Source organism: Equus przewalskii, chromosome X (assembly GCF_037783145.1).
Source record: "Equus przewalskii isolate Varuska chromosome X, EquPr2, whole genome shotgun sequence".
NCBI lineage: Eukaryota > Metazoa > Chordata > Mammalia > Perissodactyla > Equidae > Equus > Equus przewalskii.
Genome location: NC_091863.1, coordinates 14,662,998 through 14,676,580, shown reverse-complemented (window position 1 = coordinate 14,676,580; position 13,583 = coordinate 14,662,998). Strand labels below are relative to the sequence as shown.

The 13,583-nt window shown below is 42.5% G+C and overlaps 1 protein-coding gene across 1 annotated transcript in view; it reads left to right on the top strand.

The window, feature by feature from the left end:
• Positions 1-788: 788 nt before the first annotated feature.
• The window catches only part of ADGRG2 (adhesion G protein-coupled receptor G2), a 113,394-nt gene continuing 100,599 nt past the window's right edge, over positions 789-13,583 (top strand). The window contains exon 1 of the mRNA XM_070605289.1: positions 789-900. The gene's annotated coding sequence lies outside the window, so the exon portion shown is untranslated. The remainder of the gene's footprint in view (positions 901-13,583) is intronic.

Below are 13,583 nucleotides of genomic sequence, written 5' to 3'. Positions count from 1 at the left end.
GCAGGCCTCCGTTATCCATCTACAACATGAGGTACTCTGATAAGCTGGTTAGGTGATCTGTAAATCCTATCCGCTCTAGTTTTTATTCTGTGACAATGCAGAGGGAGGAGATGCTGTCACACAGAAAGAGTAGAGGGGACCAGGGACAACTCATTTCATATTATCAGCCCCCCCCCCCCCCACACACACACCCAGCAGGCAGAGCGCTGGGGATCCCAGTTTCTAGGTATCCGATGTAACATGTCCTTCACTAGATAACTATGGTGCTGAATCCTTTCCAAGGACGTTTTTCTTTTAGGGATCTCTCCAAATGCCCCTCCAAGTGGTCTGACATCTGATCTCTGCATCAGGAACATTGTGGCAGAGGGGCGACGTCAGGGTTCCCACCCATCACAGCGCACCGTGCTGAAAATGGTGGGACAGGCATTTGGGTACCAGGGCGACCCCTAAAGGTGAGCGGCTGGGTCTGAAGGTTGGGGTCACCAAAGAGCGCGGCGGACCGGACGCCGGGCATCCGAGGGTCTGGCGGTCCAGGGAGTCCAGAAGCGCCGCGGGGGGCTTCTACTGGGGTGGGACGGGCCGCCGGGTCCGCGGACCCACTTCTCGCCCTGCCCTCCCGCCAGGAGATCCCCGCAGGGCTTCGTCCAGCAGAGCCGCTCGCTCGCACCCTCCTCCCTCCGCGCCCCGCCCGCTCCCCACCTCCGCGTCCAGCCTCGCCGCCGCCGCGCGCCGGACGCGCCACGCCGCGCGGGCAGCTAGAGAGCGGGCGGGCGAGCGGTCCGCGAGCGCCGGGGGCGGCGCCCAGCCCGCGGGAGGGAGGAGGAGGGACGCGGCGGGAGGGAAAGGGGAAAAGGAGGGCCGGAGGGCGCCAGCAGCCAGCCCGTCGGCAGGGACCGGCAGGTAAGCGCGCGGCGCCGGGATGGGTCTGTTCCCTCAGGTTCCCGAGCCCCAGTCCGGGGAGCTGGCGACGGGCGCGGGAGGCTCGGGTGTAGCGCCTGGACCTGGAGGGCGACGGGACAGCGGGGCGAACGCTCCCTCCGCCCGGTTGCGGCTCTGAGCCGGGGCCAGGGCCACCCTGAAAGGCAGAGCCAGAGGGCCGAGCCCCGGGGGCTGGCACCCCGACAGTGGGAGAGTGCGCGCCGTGGGAAAGGGGGCTCCGGCGACGCGTTCTCCGAGGGGGGGACGTGTGTATTCGAAAGCTTCAAACGGACTCAAACTCTCCCCACCTCTGGGAAAAGGAACCGCGAGTCTTGTTCACGCGGGCGGTCTTCGAGACGCGACTTGCGAGGACTCAGTTTACCGCGCCAGGCAGTGGGTGCGTGGGAGCCTGCGGAGTGCGAACGCTCCCCGGGCCCGAGCCGGCTTGGCGCAGCGCTGCCTGGCGGGACCCAGAACAGGTGGCCCCGGGCGCGGCGGGATGGAAAGGCAGCCCGAATCCTGGGAATGAGCGTGGGGGAAGGAGGAGGCTGCAGTCTCGGGCGAGCGCATTTCGACTGGGACTTGCCATTTCGAGGCTCCGGAACTATCTCTAAGGGGAGAAGGAGAAAGAGAGGTCACGGGCTTCCCCAGAACCAGATAAGGCAGGCGGCACTTTTTAGTATGTACTGTTCACACGAATCCCCTGGGGATCTGGTTAAAATGCAGATTCTGATTTTGTAGATATGAGGTGGGGCCCGACAGTCTGCATTTCTAACAAGCCCCCAGATGATGCTGATGGTGCTGCTCCATTGACTGCACTTTATATGGCAGGCCCTGCGGAAGTACTTTTTGTCCAACAGGCTGAAAACCTTAGGAAAAGTGGGAGATTGGGAGAGGAGGTCCTAAGACTTTACAATCCCACCTCCACGCGCAACACACACATTAAAACGATTGCTACTCATTTAATAGCAAAATGCTTTACTTTCCTTACCAGGTTACTAGCCAAGTACATTATCTGGTGGAAGAGCTGGTTTCGTGGGCGTGCAACCTGTATTTGGTTTCATGCTCTGTTGTCGTTGTCAAAATTCTTAATAATTTTTGAACAAGGGGCCTCGCATTTTCATTTTGTACTGGGCCGCACAAATCATGTAGCTGATTCTGTCTAGCAGTTACCACAGGCAGAAAGAGCCTGTTTCTTTGATCAGGGTTCAGAGCTGGTGGGTGATGGAAAGTGGTTTATTAAGGAAAGACTAGCTAGATGTCCCTCTAGCAGTTCCTTAACCTTTCTTGGCTATTTTAAGAAGTAAGCCTATGAGTATAACCTCAGTTACACATGGTATGCCAATATTTACTGCTTTATCAATAATTAACTGTTTATTAAGAGCTTAATTATTAATATGTACAATACAATTAAGTTTGATGTTATAATAAATCATAAATTAAGTGACAAAGTGTGTGTTATTTCCAAAGGATTTGAGGAATCGTTTTTAGTGTCTCAAAGTTTTGCTTAGTTAAGATCTAAAATGACCTGGACATTGCTTGGTTTGGCTACTTTGAACAGCTCAAATGCAAAGCTGGAAAACAAAATGTTGCCAAATTTTGTAGCTGTTCAGGAGTATTGTTTTACAGGGCCTCAGTGCCATGCCAGCCTGGATCGGATTCTCTCTGCTTTTATCATTCCCACATCCCTGCAAGGTGACTTTCATTAGAAGGGGGATAGAGCAGATTTCGCTATTGAAAAACGCTGAAGAAATGCAAGGCCAGCTTAGTGTTTTCTCTGTGAATAATTCTTGCCAAACCCCCACAGATTCCAGGTGTGTGTGCTTTTCTAAAAAAAAAAAAAAAAAAAATGGAAACACAGAGAAGAAAAAAAAAACTTGAACTTTAATTGTGGATATGATTTTGTTCAGCAGAGGGAGAAAAAGTCTGAGAAGTGGAATTTCATTGGCGGGTTTGGCAGGGTAGGGAGAGCTGCTGTGTTTTTGGTACCATGAACAAGCTTTCCAGAAATGGCAGAGCGAGTTTGCTCAGGTGTTAGGGAGAGCCAGTAAAGAAGCTGCTTTTCTATGGCCAACTGGGGCTCTGGTGTGGTTGCAGTGTGGCTGAGTCTGGTTTAGGACTCAGGGGGACATCACTACTAGGTTCCTGGTTCTTTCACTGCTCACATGAAACTGACAAACACATTTTTGCATTTTGCTCCCTGAGAGTGCCAAGTCACTTTCAAATACACGCTACAAACTGGGAAGAGCACCATTATGTTTAAAAAAAAAGAAGGAAGGAAGAGAATGTGTTTCTGTGATGTCAGTAATTCTCGAGATAGAAAAGAGAGAGTTTGTCTTTAAAAAAAATCCTGGGAGCTGGTTTCTATGCCTCTCTGAGGAAGACTTTCCCTACCTCAGAGAAAAAAAATTTTCTTTTAAAATCTTCATGGTTTTTAAAATATGTGGGTCTTTAATCCACGTTGAACTTATTTTAGGGGCATGGTATGAGGTGGGGGGGTATTGGAACTTAAGAAATGGGCTAAACATTTGGGGAAAATTATAATAAAATAAATTCCCTAAAATAAGATTCTGTGAACACTGTTCCATTTTATAAATCTACTTAATTCTTGAGTTGATTCCGTGTTTTTAAAATTGAGGTAAAATTTATTTATGACAGTCACTCCTTTAATGTAAAGTTCTATAAGTTTTTACAAGTACATATAGTCATGTAATGACCACCATATCAAGATACAGAAGAATTTCATCACTCTAAAAAATTCTTTATTGACCCTTTGTGGTCACTCCCTCCCACCACTCTTAGCCCCTGGCAACCACCGATTTGTTTTCTGTTGCTATAAATTTGTCTTTTCCAGAATGTCCTGTGGATGGATTCATATGCCATGTAGCCTTCTGAGTCTGGCTTCTTTCCTGTAGCATAAAGCATTTGAGATTCATCCATGTTGTTGTGCGACTCAGTAATTTGTTTTTTTTTCTTTTGAGGAAGATTAGCCCTGAGCTAACTGCTGCCAATCCTCCTCTTTTTGCTGAGGAAGACTGGCCCTGAGCTAACATTCGTGCTCATCTTCCTCTACCTTTTTTTTATATGTGGGACGCCTACCACAGCATGGTGTGCCAAGTGGTGCCATGTCCGCACCCGGGATCTGAACTGGTGAACCCCGGGGCCGCGAGAGCGGAACATGTGCACTTAAATGCTGTGCCACCGGGACGGCCCCTAATTTGTTCATTTTTATTGCTGAGTAATGTTCCACAGTTTGTTTATCCATTCACCAACTTTCAGTGATTATGACTAGGGCTAATATAAACATTAGCATACAGCTTTCTGTGTGGACATAAATTTTCATTTTACTCAGGTAAATACCTAGAAGTAAGATTGTTGCTGTATTGTATGGTGAATTTAACTTTGTAAGAAACTGCTGAGCTTTTCCCAAGTGGCTGCACCACAGTGCATTCCCACCAGCAATGTATGAGAGGTCCAGTTGCTTGGCTTCCTTGTCAGCACTTGGTATTGTCAGTTTATTTTATTTCAGCCATTCCAGTGGGTTTGTGGTGTCATCTCTTTGTGGTTTTAGTTTGTGCTTCCCTGATGACTAATGATGTTAAGCATCTTTTCATGTGCTTTTTGGTCATTAGTGTATCTTCTTTTATGAAATGTCTGGGGGTTTTTTATTGTTTGTCTTATTACTGAATCATAAGAGTTCTTCATATATTGTATATCTGGATACAAGTTCTCTGTCAGATATATGCATTGCAAATATTTTCTTTTAGTCTGCTGCTTGCCTTTTCATTTTCTTTCTTTTTTTTTTTTATTGTGGTAAGAACACTTAGCATGAGATCTACCCTCTTAACGAATTTTGAAGTGCACAATACAGTATTGTTAACTACAGGCACAATGTTATACAGTAGATCTCCAGAACTTACTCATCTTGCATAATTGAAACTTTATACTCATTGAGCAGGAACTCCCCATCCCTCCTCCCCCAGCCCCTGGCAACCACCATTCTACTCTCTGCTTCAATCAGTTTGACTATTTTATTTGACTTCTACCTCTTATAATTGAAATTAATGACTTTTTTTTGAAGAGCAGAAGTTTCAAATTTTGATAAAGTCTACTTTGTCAGGTTTTTTCCCCTATGGATAGCACTTTTAGTAGCCTGTCTAATAAATCTTTGTCTACCTCAAGTTTACCAAGATTTTCTCTTGTGTTTTCTTCTAGACATGTTACAGTTTTATCATTTACATGTAGGTTTCTGACTTCAAGTTAAGTTTTTATGGGTCAAGGTTCACTTTTTTCCATATAGATAGCCAATTGTTCAACACTATTGGTTGAAAAGACTGTGCTTTTCCCCCATTGTATCCCCTTGGCCTCTTTGTCAAAAATTAATTGTCTGTATATGTATGGGTTTATTTTTGAATTCTATTCTGTTCCATTGATGTGTATGTCTGTCCTTATGCGAATACCACACTGTAGGTCTTACACATTCTTGTTAGGTGAATTTCTAGATTGTTTTGTGTACTTTTTATTGCTTTTGGACATTATGTCCTTTTTTTCCCATTTCATTTTATAATTACTATACTATTATATAGAAAGGCTATTTAATTTTTTGGTAAGTCTATCATATCCAAGCCATCTTACTGAATTTTTATTAGTTCTCATAGTTTTTCATTTGGTTTTCTTGGGTTTTTAAGATAGACAACCAAACTCTCTGCAAATGGCAATAGTATAGGGATCCCCTCCCCCCAATATTTTTTCCTCAATTTTATTTGCTTGCCTTTGGGTAGGTTTCCTTCTAGGACAATGTTGAGGAGGGGTTTCTCATTTGGGTGGGAATCCTTCTAATAGTTTACCACTAGGTATTATGCTTACTATAGAGTTCTGGTCATTACCATTATTATCTTCAGCAGGTTTCTTTCCATTTTTAGCTTTTAAACGTCTAAAGTTTAATTTAAAAATTTCTTGTTCTTCTTGGAATTTTTTTCATTGAAAGCCTAACAGTTTTGAGGTGCGTCAGTCTCGCTGGCTTTGGAGGGTCATATTTTGATCTCCCTGGAGGAGAAGATAGCATGGCATAAGTCAATTCGTTTTATTTAGACTGCAAAGAAACTACCATTGGAGCTTTTTATAATGTTCTCATTTGGGGGGCTGCCAGGTACAGTGCTGAAGGGAGAGAATAAAGGGACAGTTTATAACCTAGTTATGCATAAATAAGGTAGCTTTTTGTGGTGGTTTTCAAACTTTCCTACCCACCATTCATAGTGAGAAATACATTTTGTAATTCAACTCAGTATGTACATACCTACGTATAATTCAAACAGAATCTCACAAAGTATTATGCACTTTTCCTTTGTGCCATATATTCTGATATTTTCAATTCTCTTCCATCTGTTCTATTTCATTTTAAAAGGATGATCATGACCCTCTAAACTAATTTGACCACTTTCATAAAACACTGGTTTATAAAACTGTACATTTAGTTTCTTAGCCCCTAAACTGCTGAACTGTCCAGGACAGATTCATTTTATATCAGATCCTGCTGTGAGGCAAAGTGAGTTCATTTATAATACCCTGAGATAATCAGAGCTACCCACATTTCTCTCTTGAATTACTCTATAACCTCTAAATGAGTCTCCCAGCATCCACCCTTGACCTCACAGAATAGCCAGTAAATGCAGTCTTGCAAACCCACTGCTCGAAACCCTCTAATCACCTCTACCACAGTTGGAATAAATCCCCAGATCCTCACTGTAGCCTCTGAGGCCCTCTGGGTCTTGACCCCAATTCCTCATACACTTCTCCAAGCACTCCAGCCTCCTTGCTGTTCCTCACCCAAGCCAAGCTTTGGCCTGCCTCCCAGCCTCTGCATTTGCTCTGCCACCCGCCTGGAGCACCGTTTCACTAGATATTCACATACCTTGTTCTCTTGTTTCATCAGGGTCTTTTCTAACCCTCATTCTAAAATAGCATTGCCCACCTACCACCAGAAATATCCACCCCCTCATCCCACTTTTGTTTTGTTGGCAACACTATTATCTGCAATTATATTATTTAATTATTTGTTGACTGATTCCATGTCTTTTTTTCCCTGCTAGATTATAAGTTCCAAGAAGGCAAGGGCTTTGTGTATCCTGCTCACTGTTGTATTCTCAGAACCTAGAAGAGTGGGGCATAGTAGATGCTCAATAAATATTTGTTGACTGGATGAATGAGTGTGCCTAGAATCTAGAACAAATCAGGCACTAATCCTAAGAGAAATTCAACACACTCTGCCTTTCTGTTTAATTTTAGTGTGGAAATTTCTTTTGGTTGCGCATGGGGTATATTTTAATGTAAGCAGTTCGTTAATCAGCAGACATCTGGCATCCACTACGTTTCTGACTCTGTGATAATAATAACGGTAGCTAATATTTATTGGGCAGGCACTGCTCTTACTGCTTTAGATATGTTAACTCATTTATTCCTCCCAATTTCTCGAGGTAGGTACTATTATTACCATTTTATAGATGAGGAAACTGAGGCACAGAGAGGTTAGGTACTTTGCCGAAGGTCATACAAAGTGTTAAGTAGTGGATCCAGGGTTTGAACACAGACCATCTGATTTCAGAGCCTGTGTTCTTAACCACAATGCTCATAGCAACAAGGAGTATACACAATTCCTGAACTTTATGAACATGTAATGTTTGTGGCCTTTGTTCTCTTACCATAGTGGTTCTCAACCAGGGCTGATTTTGCCCCCCTGGGGACATTTGCCAATGTCTGGAGACATTTCTGGTTGTCATGACTGGCAGGGTGGGGGGAAGTGCTACTGGCATCTAGTGGGTAGGGGCCAGGGATGTTGCTAGACATCCTACAATGCACAGGAACCACCCACCCCCCGCCGGTCCCTCTTACTCCCCAACAGACAATTATCTGGCCCAAACGTCCATAGTGCTGAGGTTGAGAAACCCTGCATTAGCACAGTAGTTCTGAAAGCTGGCTGCCCATTGGAATCACCTGGGGAGTTTTCAGAATAAATACTGATGTCTAGGTCCAGTTCGTGACCTTAATAAACCTTACATGGGCCCTCAGCAGTGCCCGGCAAGCCTCCCATGCTGGCAGAGTGGATTTGCTTTTCTAGTCCCCAAAACAGCTGTTTGACACCTTTTCTTTCCTCTGTCCCGCCTACAGTAGCTGCTGACTCTGGCTCATTGGACAGGAACCTCCTCATATTCTCACCACCCGAACTCCCAACATGTGTGTGTTTGAACAAATAGTCATGGTGCTCCCCACTGTTACTGTGGATCTGGGAATGAAACGTCCCCAATGTGTCAAAGACTGGCTTCTTTTCTGGGCTTTGGACCCCTCATCCTCTTTGCCTTCTCAAGGACATGTTCTTTTTTTCATTTTTTAAAACTTTTTGTTTGGAAATTTCAAACTTTCCAAGTAAGTTGCAAAAGTAAAAATAGTACAGAGAATACTCATATACCCTTTGTCCAGATGCATCTATTGTTAACATTTTACATTTGCTTTATCATATGCACTCTTGCTCAAGCACATAATGTTTTTCTGAACCATGTGAGGATAAGTTACATGCATCACGGACTTTACTCCTAAGCACTTCAGTATGGGTTTCCTAAGAATAAGAATATTCTCTTACATAACCGTGGTACTGTTATCAACTTCAGTAAATTTAACATTGATACAATACTGTTATTTAATCTGCCATTTGTATTCCAATTTTGACAACAGACCTGATAACATCCGTTATAGCATTTTTCCTTCTAGTACAGATCTCGTCTAGGGTTGTTATGGCAGTTAGTTGTCATATCTCTTAGCCTCTTTTAGTCTGGAACATTTCCACAGCCTTTCTTTGTCTTTTATGACATTGGCATTGTGGGGAAGGAAAAATAATTTTCCCTCTACCCTTCTAGGTTCTTGGCTGAGACCCCCGTGTAATAAAAGATTAACAGGAGAAAAACAAACAGAAGTTTAACAACATGCATACCTCCTGTATACATGCGAGAGACCCAGGAAAAGTGAGAAACTCCCTGAAATGGCCCAAGCCACCACCTTAAATACCATCTCCAGCTAAAGACAAAAGAAGTGTGTGTGTGTGTGGGGGGGCAGTTATGGGAGGTGACCAGGCAAAGCACAGTAAATAAGGGTAAGGTTGTGATGCAGATTTAAGTCCTGCCTTCTCCATTGATAAAGAGTTTCTAGACATTTAAAGTTATCCTTCTCTTCCTAGTACAGAGAGGGAGACACCCTTACAAATGGAGATTTCTCTCATAAATGTCATGGTTTTCAGAGCTTCTCTGATGTCTGCTATTTCTTAAAAATAATCAGCTTGAAATAATCCTTATGCCAAAGAGGCATATTTTGGGGTGGCATATTCTGCTCCCATTCAGCATTTAGGATGAATACACACCACCCCCCTCTCCTTTTTTAATAGAACATTCATTGTTTGGGGTTTGTCTGATGATTCTTGTGACTAGATACAAGTTAGGCATTTGGGGCCAGAATACTGCATAGACGATGTTGTGTCCTCAGGGTACCACATCTGGAGGTCCATGATGTCTGGATGTTCTTCTCTTCCTTGTTGGTGATGTTAATTTTGATCACCTGGTCAAGGTGCTGTCTAATTTCTCCACTGTGTAGTGACTGGCTTTTTCCTTCCTAATCATCAGTCTGTGGGAAGACACAAATAGCCTACTCCTTATCAGTATTTCCCACTAGATTTAGCATCCAGTGATGATTTTTGCCTGATCCAATCTTTAATATGATGGTTGAAAATAATGATTTCCAACTCTGGTATTCTCTCCACATTTACCAGTTGGCCCTCAGCAAGAGCCCTTCCTTCTCCCCTATTTATTTATTTATTCATGTGTTTATTATCGGTATGGACTCAAGAATTCCTATTTTTTTCAGTGGTTTTCAATTCATTACTGTACTTAATTATTTTGGTGCTCAAGGTGTGAAGGACTTAATTCTTAATTCTATTTGCTTCTTTCTTTCCTGCTTTAGTGAACTTCCCTCTCTTCTTTTCTGGATCATTCCCATCAAGTTATAATCATGTTCTAATATGTAATATCTCCATTGGTTCTGCATCCCCTGCCAGTCGCCCCCACATTTCTAGTCACCCCTCCTCAGGGGAACCTCTTAAAAGGCTGCACTTACTTTATTGCCCCACATTCTTCCCTTGTCCAATCTAATGAGGGTCTTGTCCTGAGGCTCTTCTTGTCAGTCCTCAATGAACTCCTTGTTGCCAAATACAGCAGCTGTCACTTCTCTGACTTATCATACTTGACTTTGCAGCAGCATTTGACATAGTCATTCCTTCCTTCTTTGAACACTTTCTTCTTGTGGCTTCCATTATCCTACGCTCTCTTGGTTTTCCTACTCTTGCTGGTAACTCATTCTAGGTCTTCCTTTCTGGCTCCTCCTCATTGGCTCAACCTACAAAGGTTGGTGTCCCTCCAGGGCCCTGGGACTCCCTTCTCTTCTCTTTGTACAGGCTCCTGAGATGTCCCCATCCAGTCTATGACTTTATATTCCATCTAGATGCCAGTACCTGCAGCCATGACCATTCCCACCACTCAAGATTTACTAATCCATTCTTTTAAAAGCTTTGTATGTACTGTCCCCCCCACCATCAGCTTTGTTGAGGTATAACTGACAAATAGGAATTGTATATATTTAAGGTGTACAATGTGATATTTTGATATATGTATACATTGTGAAATGATCACCACACTCTAACACACCCATCACCTCACAGTTGCCTTTTGTGTGTGTGTGTGTGTGTGTATGTGTGTATGGTAAGAACAGTTAGGATCTACCCTTCTAGCAAACTTCAAGTATACAATACACTATTGTTAATTGTAGTCACCCTGCTATACATTAGATCTCCAGAACTCATTCATTTATGCTGATTTTAAGAAAAAGTAAACTTCAGCCTCCTTAGCATGGCATTCAAACTGCATTACCACTATTAGATTAAAATGTAGAATTGATCTTATTGTGTAAGGGGAATCGTCTCAAAAATATCTTGGAGATCTTTATACTGGCTCAAAAATACCATTGGGAAATACTAGAGAAAAAGGTTGATAAATTGACTAATTCTAAGAATGTTGAAAGTTTTGGGGGAAACTTGAAACATTAAAAGGCTCAGAAATGAGAACTATAGAAATGAAAAATGGAAGAAAGCACAGGAAAAATCATGCTTTTAAACATTTTTGTGCTTTTTAAATATTAAAATAAAAAAATCTTGGAACTAACAAAGACTTACTAATCCACGTGGATATCAATAGGCATCTCAAACTCAGTATTTCCAAAGCAAAATCTTGATTCCCTGCCATTCCTATGCCAAACCTGATTCTCTCCCAGTGAGGCCCTCCCAGTATATGGCACCACCATCCACCCAATTGTTCAAGCCTGTAAGTTTCGTGCTCCACACCCAACCCATCAACAAATCTTGTCCGCTTGGCTTCCAAAGTATATCACAAGTGTTCCCACTTCTCTCTACCCCGACTCCTCCACCATACTTCAGTCCACCACCGTCTCTTTCTTGGATAATTGTAGTGGCCTGCTATAATCCAATTCCAATAGGCAGCTAGAGCATCTTTTTAGAAACATTAATTGGATCATGTCACTCCCCTGCTGGATTATGTTGTGCCGTGTTCTGGCCCCTGCTGTTCACCTTTCTCTGTTGTGGACCCAGCTCCTCCTTTTGACTCTTCTAGCACATCAAGCTCCTTTTGGTCTTCTGTATTAAATGTTTGTTGTCCCTGGAATGTTGTCTCTACTCCCTCCCTCATCTTTCTATGACTGGTTTTTCATCATTCATATGTCAGTTTAAATATCAAATCTTGGATCACTTGATCTAAAATAGCCACCAGGTCTCCCTCTATATCGTTCGTACCTTACTTTAATTCTCAACACTGCACTTATATTAGTTTTCTTATTTGTATATTTATTGTTCTTCTCTCCCCTGCCTCCTCTCCCCATGCTAGAATGTGAGCAGGGTCCACACTTTGTCCCTAATGCCTACAGTAGTATTTGGTATGTAGTAGGTATTCAATAAATATTTGATAAATGAATGAATGATACATTTAAACTGGCTAACATGATGCCCAGCAAATGGAAGACACTCGATTAATATTCTTTCTCCTGTGAGTACACTCATGTTTCTGGGGCTAAGTCTAGAAGCTTTTGGTGAGAAGAGTGATCTGATAAACACATTTATATTTATGTGTTAGGATCCTAATTATTAGAGTCTCCAGACAAAGGGGAATTAGATTTTACTGAGAAAACAAAGTGATAGAATTACAGGAATCACCAGTGTCACATTTTTCAGTGGAGGACTTTCTTGGCCCTCCTAACTATAAGACTGGTTCTCAGATATTTTTTAAAAATTGGCATATTTACCTTGAGTTTTAGACACATAAATTTTCTAAACCTTATGGATATTCATGAATATATGGGGGGAGGGGGAGAAAGATTGGGAGGATGTGTGCTAAAGTGGTTTCCCTTTTAGGCATTATTTAAAGATTAGCTTTGGGCTTTTTTGCAAACTTTTGTAGTGGATTCTGTATGGTACTAAAGCTTCCAGGAAAAATCAGTACAAATGAGCTCAACTAGTGATTTTCTTATGTAGGTGATTAGCAAAATGTTTTGGGGTATTTGGAGAAACCATTACCTTCGACCCAGTAGGATTTACTTTTTTTAATTGGATCAAATGCTCATTGTATTTGCAGTTCATGAATCAACATGAATCAAGAGCATGTACCATTATTTACTTTTGTGATATTTATCACCTCTGCATCATTATTAGTCATTTTCTTTCTAGCAACCATCTTTAGTGAAGGTAGGCAAGTATGTCAAGTAGCATTTCATGGCGATATTTTGAGTGAGTCTTATTCTTTTTTGACTCATCTGTGAAAGTGGATTAAGTGTGTATACATAATTTTTTAAATTAAGCTTTTTATTGAAGTACATATTGATGTACACGTTATGCACATTATAAACGTACAGCTCAATGAATTTTCACAAACTGCGCATACCCCTGTCACCAGCCCCCAGATCAAGAATCAGAACATGAGCAGCTCCCAAAGGCCCCTTCATGTCTCCTTCCAGTCACTACCACCCTCCAAAAGTAACTACTATTCTGATTCTAATGTCATAGATTCATTTTGCCTATTCTTGAATTTTATATATATGGTACCACCCAGGATATCTGACTTTTTGCACTCAGTCTTGTTTGTGAGATTCATCCACATCGTTGTGTGTAGAGTTGCAGTTGCTGTATAGTATTCCGTTATATGACTGTACCACAATGTGTCCTTCCTACTATTGATGGGTCTTTGGTTTGTTTCCAGTTTTTGGCTTTTATGGACACTGCTGTGAGGAACACTCTTGTACATATCTTTTGATGAACACGTGTATTACTACTTGGCAAATACTGTAGGGGAGGAAAAGTCATTTCCCCTCCACCCTTCTGGGTTCTTGCCTGAGACTCCCCTAATAAAAGACAGATTAACAGGAGAAAAACAAACAGAAGTTTAATAACATGTATACCTCCTGTAAACATGGGAGAGACCCAGGAAAACTGAGTAACTCCCCAAAATGGCCCAAGCCACCACCTTAAATACCATCTCCAGCTAAAGACAAAAGAAGATGGGTGGGCAGTT